The following is a 21,340-nucleotide window of genomic DNA, read 5'->3' on the forward strand; positions in this document are numbered from 1 at the left end:
AACAGGCAGGGCCATCCGTCTGGTGCAGCCCACCCCCAGTTACCTGCCCTTCCTGCTAGCCATCCCTGGCACGAGCCCCTGCTGTGCTCCTGGGAGCTGAGTCCTGCTGGGAGCTGGTGCCTGCCGAAGGCTGGGGGCCATTTCTTCCTCTACCCTCTGCGGGTAGAGCAGTTGAAGGGCCGAGTCCCTGCTTCCCTTGGCCAGTCCCTGTCACAGCTAATCTCTGTGTGTCCCGTTCCTGCAGTGAGCCCTCTCTGGCAGAGCAGGCTGCACGTGGGGTGTCTTTCCCAGGCAAGCCTGCCTCCGTTGCTGGCACTGGCCCCGTTTCCCTGGAATCTTTCCTGGGTCATACCATTCTCTGTAGAATTCTCCTGGGAGCCTCCAGAGTGCCTCTCTTGCTAGTCCAGCACACAATCACTTTCCTGGATATTCCCCCTTAAAGTCTCCTGGTGTTTGCAGGGTGTCTTAACGGTGCACAGAGCACGTTCGTAGTTTATCTCATCAGATGCTCAGAAGCCCCTCCAAGAGGAAGTGGTGCCCTGAGGCTGAGGGCCCAGGACGAGGCAGATTTCCTGACCGATTTGCTCCAACTCTGCCTTTGGGCCCTCGGCCAGGGCTTCATGGGAGACTGTGTCCTGAGGGTCTGGATGGGGCATGTGTGTGGCTATCTTGTGGGGGTGGCCATGTGGCCTCTTCTTCTGGGGGAGGCATCAGAGGGGCCAGGAGAGTCTGGAGCTGCTGTGGTGGCCAGATCTGAAACCAAGAGGGTCTTACAAGAGCAACTGCTTTGGGATTGATCTGTAGGGGCCGTGAGAAAGGGTGTGTGGGCTGGTCTCCTGCGTTCTCAGGCCTCATGGAGACTTTCTGGGCTTGGAATGGGCTCAGGAAGCTACCTGATGAGGGGCACTCACTAGGGACAGATGTGGGTATGGGGGTGGAGCTGGGAAGGAATAACTGATCCATCGGTTGGGTCCATACAATATCTTGAGTGCCAGAATTTGGGGAAATGCTGTTTCCCCAAACTGGACAAGGCAACCTGAAGTTTGCAAGAGCTGGTGAACTCGCTAATCCTTCTTGGTGGTTTGTAGCAGGCTGCCGCCAAGGCCATTTCCACCAAACGATTCGGGGATGGCTCCCTGACCTTGCCCTGCCCGTCCTTCAATGGGTCTGCCTGGCCCCAGGGCTGAGGAGGGCTTTGTGGGGTGGGAGTCCTTCCGCTGCAGCCTGGTGTGCCCTGTGGCTTCGGGCTCTCCCCTTCCACGGGGCCTCCCCCCACGATGGGACTGGGTTCCAGTGGAGCAATCTGTGGACTCCGGGGCTCCATTTGTTTGTCTTCCAACAGTGGGAAAGTGAGATGGGGGAAGACAATTGTTTTTTCAAAATGTCACAGTTGATTAGTCATGGTCTGTGACCCCTTCTAAGGGGTTCCTGGGGGCCACCTCCCTCTCCATCTGCCCACTTCTTACCCCCGAGTCTGAGAGCCCCTCCAGGCTGACTCCTGTGTCCTTTTGTCATGTCCCCATCCTTCTCTAAGCACTTCCTTATTTTATGGCACAACAAGGTATTCCAGGCTCATCTTGTATTTTCTCTGCCCAAGCTCTGTAATGAGAAACACTGTTTCTTTTTAGTAGAAAATGGTGTTTACAAACAAACCAAGACCTGGAATAGGTGTATTCATCGCTGGGGTGCCATTGTTGCCAGGCTTTGTCAGGGGGCTGAGCTAGGATACATGTGTATGCTTTAAGCACACACATGTGTGTGTATACATACATGTGTGTATATGTGATCTATCAATATCTATATCTATCCACAAATATATAGTTAAATATACACACACAAACACAACCACCCACATTGATCTATCATCTTCTTATCTCTTTCCCTATGTATCTCCTATCTATCCATCTTAACAACCAGGAGTTCGTACTGATATGGGTTGGCCAAAAGGTTCATTTGGTTTTTCTGTAAGATGGCTCTAGTAGTGCTTAGTTGTCTTAACTTCGTTTGAAACAATTCTGTTAGATTGGATTGTGACAGCTGTCATATCAGCACGCATTTAAAAAAAGACATCAAAATTGGTGAACTTTTGTGTAGCCATTTTAATATTGAAGATGGAAGAAAAAAAGCAACATTTTCAGCATATTATGCTTTATTATTTCAAGAAAGGTAAAAATGCAACGGAAATGCCAAAACATATTTGTGCAGTATGTGGAGAAGGTGCTGTGACTGATCAAAAGTGGTTTGCGAAGTTTAGTGCTGGAGATTTCTCTCTGGATGATGCTCCACCGTCAGGTAGACCAGTTGAAGTTGATAGCGATCAAAATGAGGCATTAGTTGAGAACAATCAGTGTTATACCACGCGGGAGATAGCAGACATACTCAAAATATTCAAATCAAGTGTTGAAAATCATTTGCTTGGTTATGTTAATCGCTTTGACGTTTGGGTTCCACATTAAGTTCATCGAAAAAAACCTTCTCGACCCTATTTCTGCACGTGATTCTCTACTGAAACATAATGAAAACGTTCCGTTTTTAAAACAAATTGTGACGGGTGATGAAAAGTGGATACTGTACAACAATGTGGAACGGAAGAGATCGTGGGGCAAGTGAAATAAACCACCACCAACCACACCAAAGGCCGGTCTTCATCCAAAGAAGGGGATGTTGTGTATGTGGTGGGATGGGAAGGGAGTCCTCTATTATGAGCACCTCCTGGAAAACCAAACGATTAATTCCAACAAGCCCTGCTCCCAATTAGACCAAATGAAAGCTGCACTCGCTGAAAAGCATCCAAAATTAGTCAACAGAAAATGCATCATCTTCCATCAAGATAACGAAAGACCGCATGTTTCTTTGATGACCAGGCAAAAGCTGTTACAGATCGGCTGGGAAGTTCTGATTCACCCGCCGTATTCACCAGATATTGCACCTTCCAATTTCCATTTATTTCAGTCTTTACAAAATTCTTGTAATGGAAAAAATTTCGATTCCCTGGAAGACTATAAAAGACACCTGGAACAGTTCTTTGTTCAAAAAGATAAAAAGTTTTGGGAAGGTGGAATAATGAAGTTGCCTGAAAAATGGAAGAAGGTAGTGGAACAAAACAGTGCATACGTTGCTCAATAAAGTGCTTGGTGAAAATGAAAAATGTGTCTTTTATTTGTACTTACAAACCGAAGGCACTTTTTGGCCCACCCAATACCTCCAGGTCCAATCAAACAACTAAGATTCATTTGAACTTCCTCTCTCTCCATATATGTCAATCCTCTAATGGTGAAGTACCAGGCTTCCATTATCTACAATATATTTACATGTTTGCTTAAGCCTAGAATACATAGAATGTAGTTTCAGAATTGCTAACTCATTCTGTGGTGGAAACCAATCAAATCTAGTACATGGAATCCAGTATTTGTTAGAACCTGAAGGTTTAGAGCCTAAATACTGGTTCAAAACTTACTTTTTCACCCCTTCAGTGCGTTATGTCATTCACTGGAAATATAGTTTGATTCACTTGCTTTCATTTGTATTCTGTGTTAGGGTTTCTCTCTTTTATCCTTGATTTTTATTCATTAAAAAATTGAGTATGTGAAACATTAGCACAAACTCTAAAAACATAAAACCATAAATTCTACTAAGTGTCTCTCCCCCATCTTTCCTACTCCGTTGCCACCATCTTATTCTTTTCACCCCATTTCCACCCACTCCCTGGATGTAATGAGTCTCATTAGTTTCTGGGTTACCTTCCTTTCATAAAAGGTGGCATACTGTAAATATTCTTTCTCACATTTTGCTTTTTTAACAATTAATTTTTATTGGAGTATAGTTGCTTTACAATGTTGTGTTAGTTTCTACTATACAGCAAAATGAATCAGCCATACATATACAAATATCCCTATCCCTTTAGGACTTCCTTCACACTTTGCCTTTTTAATTTAACAATATATTTTGGACTTCAATATATTTTTCTACTTCTGTATGATCTGATTTTTCAAAAAATAGCATACTTTCACATATTACTTTTATAGTGATCAGTCAGTATACAACATGAAATATAAAAGAACTAGGAAGCCTGCTACCTAGTAGTTATTCAAGAAATTTAATTTTACGAATGGGTAAATCAATACTCATGAGTACTGAACCAGAAATCTTTTTTTTTAAATATAAATTTATTTATTTATTTATTTTATTTTTAGCTGCATTGGGTCTTTGTTGCTGTGCACAGGCTTTTTCTAGTTGCAGCAAGCGGGAGCAACTCTTTGTTTTGGTGCACGGGCTTCTCATTGCAGTGGGTTCTCTTGTTGCGGAGCATGGGCTCTAGGCACGTGGGCTTCAGTAGTTGTGGCACACGGGCTTCAGTAATTACGGCTTGCGGGCTCCCTCTAGAGCGCAGGCTCAGTAGTTGTGGCGCACTTAGAGCTTCGTTGCTCTGAGGCATGTGGGATCTTCCCAGACCAGGGCTCGAACCCATGTCCCCTGCATTGGCGGGCGGACTCCTAACTGCTGCGCCACTAGGGAAGTCCCCCGAACCAGAAATCTTTTATACACCACTTCAGATCCTCTTGGCCTCGTCCATCTCTTTTTTCCAGTTGCTGCTGTGGCCAGCACCTCTGTCCAGCTTCGTGCAGCCTGACAGCACCTCTCCTCCAGCCTGTGCTGTGAGCCTCTGGACTCCCACCTTGGGGCCTCCCCACTGAGGCTGTTGCTGGACTGCCCTTGGTGTTTGTACATAAACAACGTGTGGTGCAAGGGATTCATGCCCCATGGAGTAAACCTCTGACCAATGGGGGATGGAGCCAGTGGGTGCACTCTTCACTGTTTCACCCATGGATGGTCTGGAGATGCAATTTAGAAGGATTATGTAACACTCACCCTTGCTTACTCGCACAGCTATACTTACCTCCCTGCTGGTTTTTGAATGATACAGGGGTGATCCCTCCCCAGGACAGTTGCTATAACTGGCCTTTCTTCCTGAAGCTCTATTCCCCAGGACAAGGTTGGCTGGCTCCCTCCTTTCCCTGTAGTCTTATCTTACATCTTATATTCTCAGGATACCGATCCTGACCCTTATTTAATATCACAGCCTGTCACCCCCAGTCCTCTTACCCTCTACATTTTCCTGTTTCCATAACTCTTATCGTCTTCTAGCACATGGCACAATTTGATTATTTCTTGCATATGTGGCTTATTGTCTCTCTCCCCTCTCCACACTGTAAGCATCACAAAGGCAGAATCTTTGTTCAAAATGTCCCATTTTCACTGATGCCTCCCAAATGCCTAGAGCAGTGTTTGGATCATACTATGGGCTGAATTAATTTTTGTTGAATGAAGTACCTTTATAAAGTGATTAGAACAGTTGCTGGTAGAAATAAAATTGTTTCTTAAACAAATACAATGTATAATGTAAGAAAACTGTCCTTTTGGCCTCTAAGCTCAGGCTCTTGAGCCCTCTGCAGGTGTGCCTAGCTCCTCAAGATCAGATACACTAGGAGAGTAACAGTGTACATTTTTTCTCCCTGTAACTTTACTTATAGACCCATATGGCGAATCTCTCTTAGAATGAATTATATGGTAAAGTTCTTTCTCCCGAGGAACAAAACTACTAGATTCATTTTATATTCCTACCGTTATCATGGTAGCTCAGAGTTCCATGTTGTGCAAGTCAGGGCAGACAACTTTTCTAAGTTAAGGAACAATCATCTCCTCTATTCCTGCCTTCCTATATGTGGTGCCAAACCTATATGTTACTTTTTTGTTCTATACCTTCCTTTTGGGGGCTGTCCCCACAAATACCTTTCAAAAGTAGGAGAAGTATGAATTATAACAAAAAATTTACATTTCTCACCCAAGAGGTGACCTACCCCTGGGCACACTGAACCTTTTCCTGCTGGAGGAGATGAAGTACTCAAGAGGTGGCAATATGACCCAGAGATCAGCTTTCAGCACAGACATTTTAAGTATGGAAACCTGGCTGGGTCCCATATGAGCCAGTTTAGGCAGTTTAGCTCACCATTTTAAGCCTCAGTCTCCTGTTCTGTAAAATGGGGATAATAGAACTAATACACCATTGCAATGTTGAGAAAATTAAATGAGAACAATGTAAGCCACTGTTTTATTTTTATTAAGATTTTTTTGATGTGAATGTTACAATATTGCTTCTGTTTTATGCTTTGGTTTTTTGGCTGTGAGGCATGTGGGATCGTAGCTCCCTGACCAGGGATCAAACTCACACCCCCTGCATTGGAAGGCAAAGTCTTAACCACTGGACCACCAGGGAAGTCCCTGTAAGCCACTGTTTTAAAGGCCCAATAAATATCACTTAGAAACTGTATCCATCTTATGTGGTAAAAGGACCTCTTATTCTTTGAAAGATCATCTACGTGGCACAAATTTCAGTTCAGGGCTCTTTCTACATTGCAATGTTTCCTCTGAACTGACTGCGAAGATCAGTTCATATTTAGAGATGAATGGACTTTGGGCTGTGAAGAGAGCACGTACAGCAAGAGACTAATGCAGGCCATCACCAGCTAAGGGCTCTTTTCATCTTTCCCTTAGTGCCCTCTCTTTGATAACTTCTGTAGCCCCTGTGATGCCCCCCATGGAAAGACCTATCTCCAAGAAGTCCTCTAGCCCCAGAAGGGAGGTGGTTGTGAGGTGTGATCTTCAAAGGAACGTTTATGAGAACACCCTGAGGCGGGGGAAGAATTGGAAAGAATAGGCCTTCCATGGAGAACCCCATTGCTGGGCACTGGATCCCAGTTCCGTGGCTGTGATAGTCAATGCCTCACCAAAGCATAGGCCCTGCCACATGTAGAGCCTTTCCCATTGTCTGGAAGGCTCACATTCACTTCGGGGGCTGCAGAGGGAGATCAACACACTCCAGTTCCCATTTTCATTCCTTTTAAGCTTCTCCCTTTCAAGGCACCAACTGGATGCTGGAAAACTTATAAGCCCTAAGCACTTTAATACATCCTTGGTCAAAAATTCAATTGAAGATGGAGAATAAAAAATAAAATAACATTTCATAAGAAGCCTAAAAAGGAGAGGTAGTAGACATAGCAGTTTTGAAATGTAATCCTCTGGGCAAAGATTGTCCTTTGATGTGACAATTAGAGAGTTACAGATTATTTAAAAAGTCATAAGAACAGCTACAACATTATTGAGGTGGGACCAAGGTCCTATTTATATTAGATACATGCATATTCTCTATTTTGTTATCATAAAATTGACTCCCAGATTAATTCTTTTGCCAGAACTTTTCCTGTAATATTTTTATTAAATTAAAAAAACTCATCTGTTGTGAAATGTAACACTTCATATCAGGATTCAAAGCTCATATGGATGTTTGTAGTAGGAAACTACATTTATTAAAAATACATGTTAGAGGAAATAAACTAGAGAAAGGAACTTGTTCAGTTATACATTTTTTGCACTGATTATGATGACTCTAAGCTTGTTAAAATCAATCTGGCTAGCTATAAGTCGTGCATGTTGTATTTTTTGTGAAAAAATTTTTCTGTTTATAATTTAGATTTTTTTCCTTGCAAGGATTTTGCAAATAAAACATCAACTTGATCATAGAGAAGAATCTCATCCTGCATCCCAGCCAGGACTCTCTCTGGTGGATGAGGATTATTGGTGCATCAGGCCAGGAACCTCAGCTTCCCGGAATAATAAAACCGTTTCCTTTGTGGGTGTTTCATCTTCTCCACTTAAAAATATCCCTGGGAAGATTTAAAGCTCAGTGGAGAGATAATTAAGTAAATCAAACTCACTGTATTTATATTTTTGGGTTAGCATGGGAATATCCTGTATGTTTGTTACTTAATGTCTTGTAATATGTAAGAGAATTTGGCATACTAGAGTACTGACAGACATAGTACTTAATAGATTCCAACTTTTAAGTGTCTATATAAATAACTGCTATAGCATAATTTTAAATTTAAGTGTATAATAAAATTCCAGTAAACTTACTTTAAAAAAATAAATTTATTTATTTATGGCTGTGTTGGGTCTTCGTTGCTGCGTGTAGGCTTTTCTCTAGTTGCGGCTAGAGAGGGCTACCCTTCGTTGTGGTGCACAGGCTTCTCAATGTGGTGGTTTCTCTCGTTGCGGAACATGGGCTCTATGTGCACGGGCTTCAGCAGTTGTGGCTCTCGGGCTCTAGAGCGCAGGCTTGGTAGTTGTGGTGCACTGGCTTAGTTGCTCTGCGGCATGTGGAATCTTCCTGGACCAGGGCTCGAACCCGTGTCCCCTGCACTGGCAGGCAGATTCTTAACCACTGTGCCACCAGGGAAGTCCAGTAAACTTATTTTTAAGAGAACCTCACATCTACCGTAGTTCTAAGTTTATTTTATTAGATTGTAATTGTTTATTAGGAACTCGGTAAGATACTCAGATTGAAAAGCAATTTATATACTTAAAAGGGGAAATCAAAACTTGGAAGTTTATAAACATAGTTTAAAATTTTTAGAGAAAGTTAATTAAATAAGTAGTATTGGTCCCTTAAAAATGATTACTAACATTATCTAGAATTGTAAATAGAAGGAAAAATTTTGTAACTTGAACTTAAAAATATCAGAAATAATGAGGTTTCTTAGTATGTAAAGAATTACACACTGAAAACTTACCAAAAAAATGAAAGAAAGGGTTAAGTAACACACATAAGTGGAAAGACACCTTTTGTTCATGGACTGGAAGAATTAATATTGTTAAAATGTCCATACTACTCAAAGAAACCTACAGATTCAATGCAACCCCTATTAAAATCCCAAAGCCATTAAATTTTTTTTAATTGAAATATAATTGATTTACAATGTTGTGTTAGTTTCAGGTATACAGTAAAGTGATTCAGTTATACATATATATATATACATATAAATATATATCCTTTTTTTTACATTCTCTTCCATTATAGGTTATTACAAGATATTGAGTATAATTCCCTGTGCTATACCGTAAGTCCTTGTTGTTTATCTATTTTATATATAGTAGTGTGTATGTTTTAATCCCAAACTCCTAATTTATCCCTCTCCCCCCTTTGGTAATCATAAGTTTGTTTTCTATGTCTGTGAGTCTTACTGTTTTGTAAATAAGTTCATTGGCCTCCCTTTTTTAGATTCCACATACAAGCAATATCATATGATATTTGTCTTTGTCTGACTTACTTCACTTAGTATGATAATCTCTAGGTCCATCCAATTGCTGCAAGTGACATTATTTTGTTCTTTTTTATGGCTGGGTAATATTCCATTGTATATATGTACCACATCTTCTTTATCTATCCCTCTGTCGATGGACACTTAGGTTGCTTCCATGTCTTGGCTATTGTAAGTAGTGCTGCTATGAACATGTATCTTTTTGAATTATAGTTTTCTCCAGATATGTGCCCAGGTAGCTCTATTTTTGGTTGGTTTCTTAAGGAACCTCTATACTGTTCTCCATAATGGCTGTTCCAATTTACATAACCACACAACAGTGTAGGAGGGTTCCCTTTTCTCCACACCCTCTCCAGCATTTATTGTTTGTAAACTTTTTGATGACGGCCATTCTGACCAAGGTAAGGTGATACCTCATTGTAGTTTTGATTTGCATTTCTCTAATAATTAGCGATGTTGAGTATCTTTTCATGTGCTTTTGGCCATCTGTATGTCTTCTTTGGAGAAATGTCTATTTAGATCTTCTGCCCACTTTTTTTTTTTTTTTTGCGGTACGTAGGCCTCTCACTGTTGTGGCCTCTCCCGTTGCGGAGCACAGGCTCCGGACGCGCAGGCTCAGCGGCCATGGCTCACGGGCCCAGCCGCTCCACGGCACGTGGGATCCTCCCGGACTGGGGCACAAACCCGCGTCCCCTGCATCAGCAGGCAGACTCTCAACCACTGCCCCACCAGGGAAGCCCCTCTGCCCACTGCCTGATTGGGTTGTTTTCTTTTCTTGATATTGAGCTGCATGAGCTGTTTGTATATTTTGGAGATTAATCCCTTGTGGGGCGCATCGTTTGCAAATATATTCTCCCACTCTGTGGGTTGTCTTTTCGTTTTGTTTATGGTTTCCTTTGCTGTGCAGAAGCTTTTAAGCTTAATTAGGTCCCAATTGTTTATTTTTGTTTTCATTTTCATTATTCTAGGAGGTGGATCCAAAAACATATTGCTGCAATTCATGTCAAAGAGTGTTCTGCTTATGTTTTTCCCTGGGATAAATCCCACTTGATCATGGTATATAATCATTTTAATATATTGTTGGATTTGGTTTACTAGTATTTTGTTGAGGATTTTTGCATCTATGTTCATCAGTGATGTTGGCCTGTAATTTTCTTTTTTTTTTGTGGTATCTTTGTCTGGTTTTGGTATCAGGGTGATGGTGGCCTCATAGAATGAGTTTGGAAGTGTTCCTTCCTCTGAAATTTTTTGGAATAGTTTCAGAAGGACAGGTGTTAACTCTTCTTTAAGTGTTTGATAGAATTTGCCTGTGAAGCCATCTGGTCCTTGACTTTTGTTTGTTGGGAGTTTTTAAACTGCAGACTCAAATTCAGTACTTGTAATTGATCTGTTCATATTTTCTGTTTCTTCCTGGTTCAGTCTTGGGAGATTGTACCTTTCTAAGAATTTGTCCATTTCTTCTAGGTTGTCCATTTTATTGGCATATAGTTGCTTATAGTAGTCTCTTAGGCTTCTTTGTATTTCTGTGGTGTCCGTTGTAACTCCTCCTTTTTCGTTTCTAATTTTATTGATTTGGGCCCTCTCCCTTTTTCTCTTGATGGGTCTGGCTAAAGGCTTCTCAGTTTTGTTTATCTTCTCAAAGAACCAGCTTTTAGTTTCATCGATCTTTTCTATTGTTTATTTTTAATCTCTTTCATTTATTTCTTCTCCTGAACTTTATGATTTCTTTCCTTCTAATAACTTTGGGTTTTGTTTGTTCTTCTTTCTCTAGTTGCTTTAGGTGTATTGTTAGGTTGTTTGTTTGAGTTCTTTCCAAAGCCATTTTTAATAGAAATAGAAAAAAATAATCCTAAAGTTCATATGAAACCTGAAAAGACCCTGAATAGCCAAAGCAATTTTGAATGAAAAGAACACAGTTGGAGACATAGCACTTCCTGATTTCAAAATATATTACAAAGCTACAGTATGGAACTGGCAGGTACTGTCAACTCATCTTTAACAAGTGTGCCAAGAACACACAATGGGGAAAGGATAGTCTCTCTTCAATAAATAGTTTTGGAAAAACTGGATATCAACAACCAAAAAAATAAAATTGGACCCTTATCTTGAGTTGACTATTGATTTTAAAAAGTCATACAATTGCACTGCAAAGCTTTCTGTAAGAAACTCAAAGAATTCACATGAACAAATGTAGCTTTAAAAAGTTTCAGTTCACTGATGTCCTAAAGTACATGAAACATAAATTGTTGCCTGGGTTCTTGAAGTAATTTGGAAATAAACAAACTGTGTTCAGCCACAGAAATACAACTGAGTGTCCACTGATTTCACATAAAAATGTGTCTGGAGAATATGGACTTTCTTGTAGAGGTAATTACAAAAAGACATAAGAACTTTGAGGGCAAGGTATTTTTTTCCAGAATAGACTTTAAAAAAATGGAAATAAAGTAGTAATAATAAAAAAGACATTTAAAACATTCAAAAAATACTGACTATAGGAAAAACCGTCTTTTAAAAAATTGAAGTATGGTTGATTTACAATATTGTGTTAGTTTTTAGGTGTACAGCAAAGTGATGCAATTATATATATATCTATATGTATCTATATGTATATGTATATATATATATTATATATTTCCAGATTATTTTCCATTATGGGTTATTATAAGATATTGAATATAGTTCCCTGTGCTATACCATAAATCCTTGTTGCTTATCTACTTTATGTACAGTAGTTGTATCTGTTAATCTCATACTCCTAATTTATCCCCCCTCCCTTTCTCCTTTGGGGAATGTAGCTTCAGGCAGGGGAAACCCAAGCCTCCTCATGCCCAAGGATGTTATTTTCTCAGTTAGGTGGTCACTTATCATTCAGATCTGAGGGACCATGAACAGTAACATACAGTGGCTACTGTTCCTCATTCTTCTACTCCAATACTGTCTTCCAGCCAGGTCTGGACTTATTTCTGAGGCTGAAATATGAACCATGGACTAGAACCCACTTGAGCATCTCATGGACCTTCCCAGGGATAAGAGCAGCTGGAGCTCAGGAAGCTGGGGAGGAAGCAGAGAGAAAAAAATAATTCTGAATAGTCACTGTAAATTTAGATTTATTCTTTGTACAAAATGACAGTACTTAATATAGAAGGCAAAACTGTAAATTTAATTTAGAAAAAAATTAATATATAGGTACGCTGGTGCATCCATTGGTACATCCATAGCTTGTTTCACAAATTTTTCATTTTGGGCCTCAAACAAGTAGGGAAATATTTTTATTGCATAAAAGCATTGATTTTCTTGTACTTATACTCACTGCAGTATTCCAACTATATACTGGGTGACATCTTAACACGAGAGCTTCTCCTTCAACTCTCTGGCTGTCCTTCAACTTAGGCGGTTGAACAAGAAATTATTGTTGAGCTTGAAAACTTGGATGGTGCCTTTCAAAGCTTTCAAACAGATTTTTCAGACCTCCAAAGGAAGAGATATATCATCTATTCCTGTATATTCTCTCAAGGAGTAAAAATTGGCTGCAAAACAACCTGACATTGAAGTGGATGAAACTACAGCAATTTTCATAGTCACCATCTTTCTGAAACACATTTGTATTTATATGCAAGAAATGAGAGAAAACAGATACATCTAGTCCATACATCTGAAAGTCAACTTTATCAAATAGGATTTTCTGTACTTAGATTCCCTTAGTAGCCGGATAACACAGGTACACAAATATTAGGTCTCTGGTCACCTAAGCTGAGTAAATTGGAGAGATAATGCACAAAGGAGGTGATTGTGATCTGAGCAGTGGCTGTGTGTTCCTGCTGTAAACAAGCAGGACACTATGGGCCTTCTGGGGACTGACCCACCCTCCCCCCACCTGTCCTTTGCCTATCTCTTGTTTGTAGAAAAACTTTATCCTCCTAGGCCTTCTCTGAGTTCCAAAGAATAAATTTTATCAGAGAAGTGAGAAAATTCAGAAACAAAAGCAAACAGTTAATAAGATAAAATAATAGTTTTGTCATTAAACAAAGTCAAGGACCTTAAGTTCCTTCTCAAGGGCTGTAAGATGATATGCTGAGCCATATCCTTTGAGTGATTTTGCAGATGCTACAACCCCCACCAGGTGGAAGAAGTTAACTGCATGCTAATCACAAGCATGTAGACCCCAGACCATTTGGAACTAGAAGGTTGATGATGATGAAGGCTGACTCCCCATTACCTCACCACCAACCAATCAGAAGAAAGACTATGAGGTGATCACTCACCGTGCAACCCTCTACTGCACACTGTCTTTAAAAATCTTTCACTATAAGCCATGGGGAGTTTGGGTCTTTTGAGCATTTGCCACCTGGACTCCTTGTTTGGCACCTGCAATAAACACTGCACTTTCCTTTCCCCAAACCTGGTGTCAGTAGATTGGCTTTACTGAGCTTGGGCAAGCGGACCAAAGTTTGGTTCGGTAAGACTACCCTCTCCTTCATCTGCTGTTTGAGGCACATCTTGTTGTCTTTTGTCAATTGCAAAGCTCTCAGGCCTTAGTCCTTGTCGTTGAAATATTTATAGAAGTACTTCTCCCTGCCCTCCTTAGAGAAGCCCAAGATTCCTAGACAGTGGGAATTCTTCCAAAGGCCAAAGCTTTGTCAGGTCATTGAGTCAAGTGGTGATGTGATGGGAGGTTTTGGGAAGTAGAGTGCTCTGCAGTAAACTGCTCAGCAGGTGAGGTATTATTCGCTGCTCCACTCAGTCTTAATGGATCATATGTGTGCTCCTCACAGGGTTATCTCAGTTCCTTGAACTAATCCAGGAAGAACAGGAGTCTCTCAGGCTGGGCCAGAATCTCTGAATAGGGTCACAGAAGTCTGTTTAATACAGGCATCACATCTGAGATACAGAAGAGTCCTCATAGCTCACATTTATAGTTCAGTTCATAACATTAATTAAGGTTGGACCAACACTCAGTAGAAATTTCCCGTGCATCTTCTTGCTGAGCCTGTGATGGCAATAGGCAACTACTTATGGTCCTGGAGATCCTGGATGGGGACTTCTCTTTTGGTGATGATTTAACTTTGAAGACACAATAGATATTTTCTAAAATGATCCAGATAAACATTTTATTAAAAAATATCTGTCTGATAATTCCAATATTTAATTCATTTGTAGTTCTGTGCCTGTTACATTTTCCTCAATGATTTTTGTTATTGATGATATTTCTTGGAATGCTTCGTAATATTTGATTGGGTGTGATTGCATAATAGACATTGTATGTGAAAAACTGCAGAGGTTATAGCTACTGTTCTTTCTCCAAAAATGCAGATCTTGCAGTGATTTACCATTTCTCAAAGATATATAAGCAGATGTACACAACCTTAACAGGAAAGGTAAAGAATGCTAGAGCAGGAATGGAACCTTACACACCTTGGGAAGAAATGAGAGAATCAAACCCCATTCAGAAGATTCAAGACTGCAAGTATCCCTTTGATGTCAATTCCACCTGTGAGGAGAGCATCTTCAACAGAATTGTGGAAGATCTGTGTGCCAGAGAGCAGGAGACCTGTCAGACTGTGCACTTGATCAATGTGGACACGGATGACACCCTGGAGGACACCACCCTTGGAGCTTTGATCATCTGTGAGCTCTGCCAACGCCTCCAGCATGTTGATGACCTAGAAGACCATCTGGCCCAGCTGCTCCTGGCAGTGGAGGGGAAAACTGGAAGGAGCTTTCTTCACATGGTCTGCTTCTACTGAAGATCTTGGGCTTCTTCAGCCATCAGAACTTGTGCCTGGAACTTTGAACTAGTCTGTATTTTCTGTGAGAGGTGTCTTTAATGCTCTTTCCATTAAAATATCTTTGTACGATTTTTTTCAGGTACACCTACCCAGGGAAGAAAATGGATGGGAAAAGTGTTTTCTGGAAATTGGAACATGGACTACCAGTAGTCATAAAATCCCTTCCTATGTGGAGACGATGCTCAAGGTACTTACCTTGGAAGACACAATTCAGGGATCACATCACTCTGCAATGAAGTTACCATCCAGGAACTCCATTTTCCAGATGAGCAAATTATGGCTGATCCTCCCTGTATCCTCCCTTCACCTCTGTCCAAATTATACAGCACTATTTTGTGAACTGGCCTTCAAGGATTGGCTTAGCTTAGTGCTTCTCAATGCCTTTGAAATGTGATCCTCCCCTTGGGTCATGATTATAATTTAGGCTCTGAGACCTTAATTCTCTCCTTTAAAAATTTTATTTTATTTTATCTTTTTATACTATTCTTTACTATTTAATTGAAGTATAGTTGATATACAATATTACATTAGTAATATTGTATATCAATATACAAAAGGGGTACAGCAAGGTAATTCAAAATTTTATAGATTATACTCCATTTAAAGTTATTACAAGATAATGTCTGTATTTCCCTGTGCTGTACAATATATCCTTGTTGCTTATCTATTTTATACCTAGTAGTTTGCGCCTCTTTATATATATATATTTATATTAATATATATATTTAATTGAAGTATAGTTGATTTACGATGTTGTGTTCATTTCAGTTGTACAGCACAGTGATTCAGGAATATATAAGTGTATATATATGTACACGTACATATATATACACACATATATATACATATATATATTCTTCCTCACATTCTTTTCCCTTATAGGTTATTACAAAATTATGAGAATAGTTCCCTGTGCTATACAGTAGGTCTCTTTTTTTTTTTTTTTGGCGGTAAGCGGGCCTCTCACTGCTGTGGTGTCTCCCGTTGACGGGCCCAGCTGTTCCGCGGCATGTGGGATCCTCCCAGACTGGGGCACGAACCTGTGTCCCCTGCATCGGCAGGCGGACTCTCAACCACTGCGCCACCAGGGAAGCCCTCTCTTCTATTCTTGAAACAGTGCTTTTTACAACTTCCCAGGGACTTCCAAGGTCCAGTCAAGTTGCAGAAACCTCTGCCTCGAGGCAGGTGCTCTTAAGCCTTGGTGTAATACACAATCATATGAGTGTTTCTAAAAAAGACAGATCTATGGGCTCCACTCCCAGAGATACTGATTGGGTGATCTGGGGTCAAAATTTGCATTACCACATTCCCAATTGATGTTGACGCTTCTGGTTTGGGGATTCCACTATGAGACTGAGTGTAAAAGACATCAGAAACCTGGTGGAGGCCACTGGAGTCTTTCGAGAATTATCATGAATTTAAGAAAATCAAAAGGAGGATGTGTGGTGTTCTTGTAACTCCTGAAACACTATCAGCAGGGATGTTTTCCAGAAGTCACTTTTTACACTGGTGAATCATTTTATGATTTTATGGACAAAACTATGTGTGCCTTCCTCTGATTTAACACAGTTACATTTGTAGAGTATCAATTGTATGAAAGAAATACGCAAAAACACTTTTAATTTTACATATAACTGAATTAAGTGTAAGCACGGAAATTTCAAACTCATTTTCCACATGCGTGTTCGCAGGTCACTGGAGTGGTCGGTGACAAGCTTGGGAATAGTCTAGGTATTTTGTCTAATATCAATAGTAGTCCCATACACAGGTGAACAAACAGGGCTAACTAGAGATTTCAAAACTCTCCCAGTGGGTAACCATACCTTTGCAAAGAATTAGATTTTCAGTTCATTTAATCACCTGATTGTTCTGATGACTGGATTGAGTTCTCTGGTCAGAGCCCACTATCCAAACCCAGTCAATCAGGAGTTAACCCAATCAATCAATCAATCAATCAATCAAGAGTTCTCCAGGCACCAAGGGTGGGTGGTGACTTAATATAAGCCTGGTCTCTGTTCTTTGACAGTACACTAGTTGGAAGAGCTGGATGGAGGCAGTCTTCTCCCTGGCTTCAGAGTCCCCTCAATCTCCAGCCGTCTGGCTGGAGTCCCAAGTGGCGACCACCATGCCCTCCTCCTCGCTCTGGGTGGCTATGGTCTGTATGAGTAACATGAACAGGAGCATGGAAGCCCACAGCATCCTCATGAAGAAAGGGTTCAGTGTCAAATCTTTTGGAGCCGGATCCCGTGTGAGGCTCCCAGGACCCACAGGCAACCTCTATGTCCTTTGCTCAGTCAACTGTGCAAACTAACAAAAGGAATGGAACTATAAATGACTATTTCAGTATAGAATGGTCCGACAGAGCCATACTTGAAGACATGGGGGAGCTGGTGGAGGCCACTTCAGTCCCTGGAGAATCATCATGAATTCAAGAAAATCAATAGGAGGATGTGTAGTGTTCTTGTAACTCCTGAAACACTGTCAGCAGGGATGTTTTCCAGGAGTCACTTTTTACACTGGTGAATCATTTTATTACTTTATGGGCAAAACTATAGGAATCCTCCTGAGATTTGACACAATTACACTTCTAGAGTATCAGCTGATGAAAGGAATATGAAACAACCCTTGTAATTTTACGTAAAATTGACTGAAGTGTGAGCTTGGAAGTTTCAAACACGTTTTTCACAGGCATGTTCTCAAGTCACTGCAGGGGCTGGTGACAAGTTTTGGAGGAGTCTAGGTAATTTGCCTAATATCAATCATAGCCCCATCCACAGGTGCACCAACAGGCCTAAGTGGAGATTTCAAGACACACCCACGGGGTAAGCATACCCTTGTGGAGATTTAGACGTTCAGGTGATTTAACGACTGGATGGTTCTGATGACTGGATTGGGTTCTCTGGTCAGAGCCCACTATCCAAACCCAATCACTCAAGAGCTAAGCCAATCATCAATCAAGAATTCTCCTCCCACTGTGGGGAGGTGACTCCATATAAACCCGGTTTCCGTTGTTTGACACTAACACAGGTTGGGAGAGCTGGACCCAGCCAGTCATCCTCCTGGCTTCAGAGTTCCCTCGGCCCCTGAAGTCCACTCATCTGGCTGGGAGTCCCAAGGAGCTGCCATCATGCCCTCCTCTCCACTCAGGGTGGCTGTGGTCTGTATGAGTAACATGAACAGGAGCATGGAAGCCCACAGCATTCTCATGAAGAAAGGGTTCAATGTCAAGTCTTTTGGAGTCGGATCCTGTGTGAGGCTCCCAGGACGTGCAGGTAACCTCCCCGTGGTTTATGATTTTTCCACCACGTATGAGCAAATGAGCAAGGACCTTCTCCGCAAAGATGGAGAACGCTATAGAAGCAATGGTGTCTTACACATCTTGGGAAGAAATGAGAGAATCAAGCCTCACCCGGAAAGATTTCAAGAGTGCAGGGATCCCTTTGATGTCATCTTCACATGTCAGGAGGCCGTCTATGACAGGGTGGTGGCAGATCTGTGCACCCGAGAGCAGGAGACCTGTCAACCTGTTCACGTGATCAACGTGGACATAGACGACACCCTGGAGGATGCCACTCTTGGATCTCTGATCATCTGTGAGCTCTGCCAAGGTCTCCAGCAGACAGATGACATGGAAAGCAGTCTGGCTGAGCTTCTCCTGGCAGCAGAGGGGAAAACAGGAAGGAGCTTTCTGCACACGGTCTGCTTCTACTGAAGATCTTGGCTGGTTTGAACTCCTTCCTCGGTAAGAACTTGTGCCTGGACTTTTGGGCTAGTTGGTATTTTCTGTAAGAAGCGTATTCAAAACTCTTTCTGCTAAAGGACATGTGTATGATTTTTTTTTCAGAGACACCCCAGCCAGGGAAGGAAGTGGAGAAAAGCATTTTATGGGAAATGGAACATGGACTACCACTGGGCATAAAACCCTTCCAACACTGGGGACAGCATTCGAGGTACTTTCCTTGGAAGAGACAATTCAGTGCTCACATTGTTCCGTGAGGAAGTGAACATCCAGGAACTCCACTTCCAGATGAGCAAACCATGGCCAATCCTCCGAGTCTCCCCCCTTCACCTTCTTCACATTATATGGCACCAGTTTGTGTACTAGTCTTCAAGGGTTGGCTTAAAGAAGTATTTCTCAATTCTTCTGAAACATGGTCCTCCCCTCTGGTCTTGATTATAGTTTGAGCCCGAGATCTTGCTCTTCGCTGTGTGTTAGAATGTTTCAGGTCTGGGTCACTGACGCTAATAAAAAAAATTTCACGCTGTATGTAAGTTCTGAGTACATTTTCATTTATGCCTGGTTTTTCCTACAATGACTTTTCTCTTACGAACATCCTGCTTCCCTTGTGCTCTTGAAGCCCTGCTTGGAATGAATTCCCAGGGACTTCCAAGGTACAGCCAAGGCTCAGGACCCTCTGCTTTGAGACAGCTGCTCTCATGCTTTGGTGCACATCGCAATCACCTGAAGGGCTTCATACATCCCAGATCTCCAGGCTCGACTCCCAGAGTTTCTGATTTGGTGGTCTGGGGTCCAAATTTGCCTTTGTCTCACATTCCAGGTTGATGTTAAGGCCCTGGGTCTTGGATTCACGCTTTGAGAAGACCGAGTGCATTTACTGAGGTAGGACTCTTTGCAGTGTGACAATCACTATAATAGACAGAGGCACAGGGACATAAAATCTGTGGCTTTCTAAATGGATGTTCATCCTGTACCATTTTGAAGTGACAGGACTGTCTCTCCTTCCTGTTTGGTGTCCCGTTCATGAGTTTTACCTCTATGACCTTTGCTCAGTCAACTGTGCAAAGTAACAAAAGGAATGGAGCTAAAAATGACTATTTCAGTATAGAATGGTCTGACAGAGCCGTACTTGAAGACATGGGAGAGCCAGTGGAGGCTGCTCCAGTCCCTGGAGAATCATCATGAAGAAAATCAATAGGAGGATGTGTAGTGTTCTTGTAACTCCTGAAACACTGTCAGCAGGGATGCTTTCCAGGAGTCACTTTTTACACTGCTGAATCATTTTATTACTTTATGGGCAAAACTATAGGAATCCTCCTGAGATTTAACACAATTACACTTCTAGAGTATCAGCTGATGAAAGGAATATGAAACAACCCTTGTAATTTTATGTAAAATTGACTGAAGTGTGAGCTTGGAAGTTTCAAACACGTTTTTCACAGGCATGTTCTCAAGTCACTGCAGGGGCTGGTGACAAGTTTTGGAGGAGTCTAGGTAATTTGCCTAATATCAATCGTAGCCCCATCCACAGGTGCACCAACAGGCCTAAGTGGAGATTTCAAGACACACCCACGGGGTAAGCATACCCTTGTGGAGATTTAGACGTTCAGGTGATTTAACGACTGGATGGTTCTGATGACTGGATTGGGTTCTCTGGTCAGAGTCCACTATCCAAACCCAATCGAGAGCTAAGTCAATCATCAATCAAGAATTCTCCCACTGCGGGGAGGTGACTCCATGTAAACCCGGTTTCTGTTCTTTGACACTAACACAGGTTGGGAGAGCTGGACCCAGCCGGTCAACCTCCTGGCTTCAGAGTTCCCTCGGCCCCTGAAGTCCACTCGTCTGGCTGGGAGTCCCAAGGAGCCACCATAATGCCCTCCTCTCCGCTCAGGGTGGCTGTGGTCTGTATGCGTAACATAAACAGGAGCATGGAAGCCCACAGCATCCTCAGGAAGAAAAGTTTCAGTGTCAGGTCTTTTGGAATGGGATCCCTCATAAGGTTCCCAAGACTGGTGCCCAAGGAACCAGTGGCTTATGACTTTTCAACTTCATGTAATATGATGCACAAGGACCTTTCCTGTAAAGACTGAAAATACTACAAAGGGAATGGAGTCTTACACATCTTGAAAAGAAATGACAGAATCAAGCCTCACCCAGAAAGATTTCAAGAGTGCAGAGATCCCTTCGACGTCATCTTCACCTGTGCGGAGAGAGTCTATAACAGGGTTTTGGCAGATATGTGTGCCAGAGATCAGGAGACCTGGCAGCCTGTGCACGTGATCAACGTGGACATAGAGGACACCCTGGAATTAGCCACCCTTGGATCTCTGATCATCTGTGAGCTCTGCCAAGGTCTCCAGCAGGCGGAAGACATGGAAGGCAGTCTGGCTGAGTTGCTCCAGGCAGAGAAGGAGAAAACAGGAGGGAACTTTCTTCACACAGTCTGCTTCTACTGAAGATCTTGGCTGATTTCAGCTCCTTTGCAGATAAGAACTTGTGCCTGGACTTTTGGGCTAGTGGTATCTTCTGTGAGAAGTGTCCTCAAAGCCCTTTCCACTAAAGGCTGTCTCTATGAATTTTTTCAAGTACCCTTTTTTTCAACCCAGGGAAGGAAGTGGAGGAGAATATATTTCATGGGAAACGGAACATGGACTGCC

At 41.8% G+C, this 21,340-nt stretch overlaps 2 pseudogenes; both read left to right on the plus strand.

The window, feature by feature from the left end:
* Positions 1-18,065: 18,065 nt before the first annotated feature.
* Positions 18,066-18,653, plus strand: LOC114887730 (annotated as a pseudogene).
* Positions 18,654-20,554: 1,901 nt separating this feature from the next.
* Positions 20,555-21,139, plus strand: LOC114887738 (annotated as a pseudogene).
* The last annotated feature ends 201 nt before the right edge of the window (positions 21,140-21,340 follow it).

Source organism: Monodon monoceros, unplaced genomic scaffold, assembly GCF_005190385.1.
Source record: "Monodon monoceros isolate NGI ecotype Baffin Bay Population unplaced genomic scaffold, NGI_Narwhal_1 Super_Scaffold_7, whole genome shotgun sequence".
NCBI lineage: Eukaryota > Metazoa > Chordata > Mammalia > Artiodactyla > Monodontidae > Monodon > Monodon monoceros.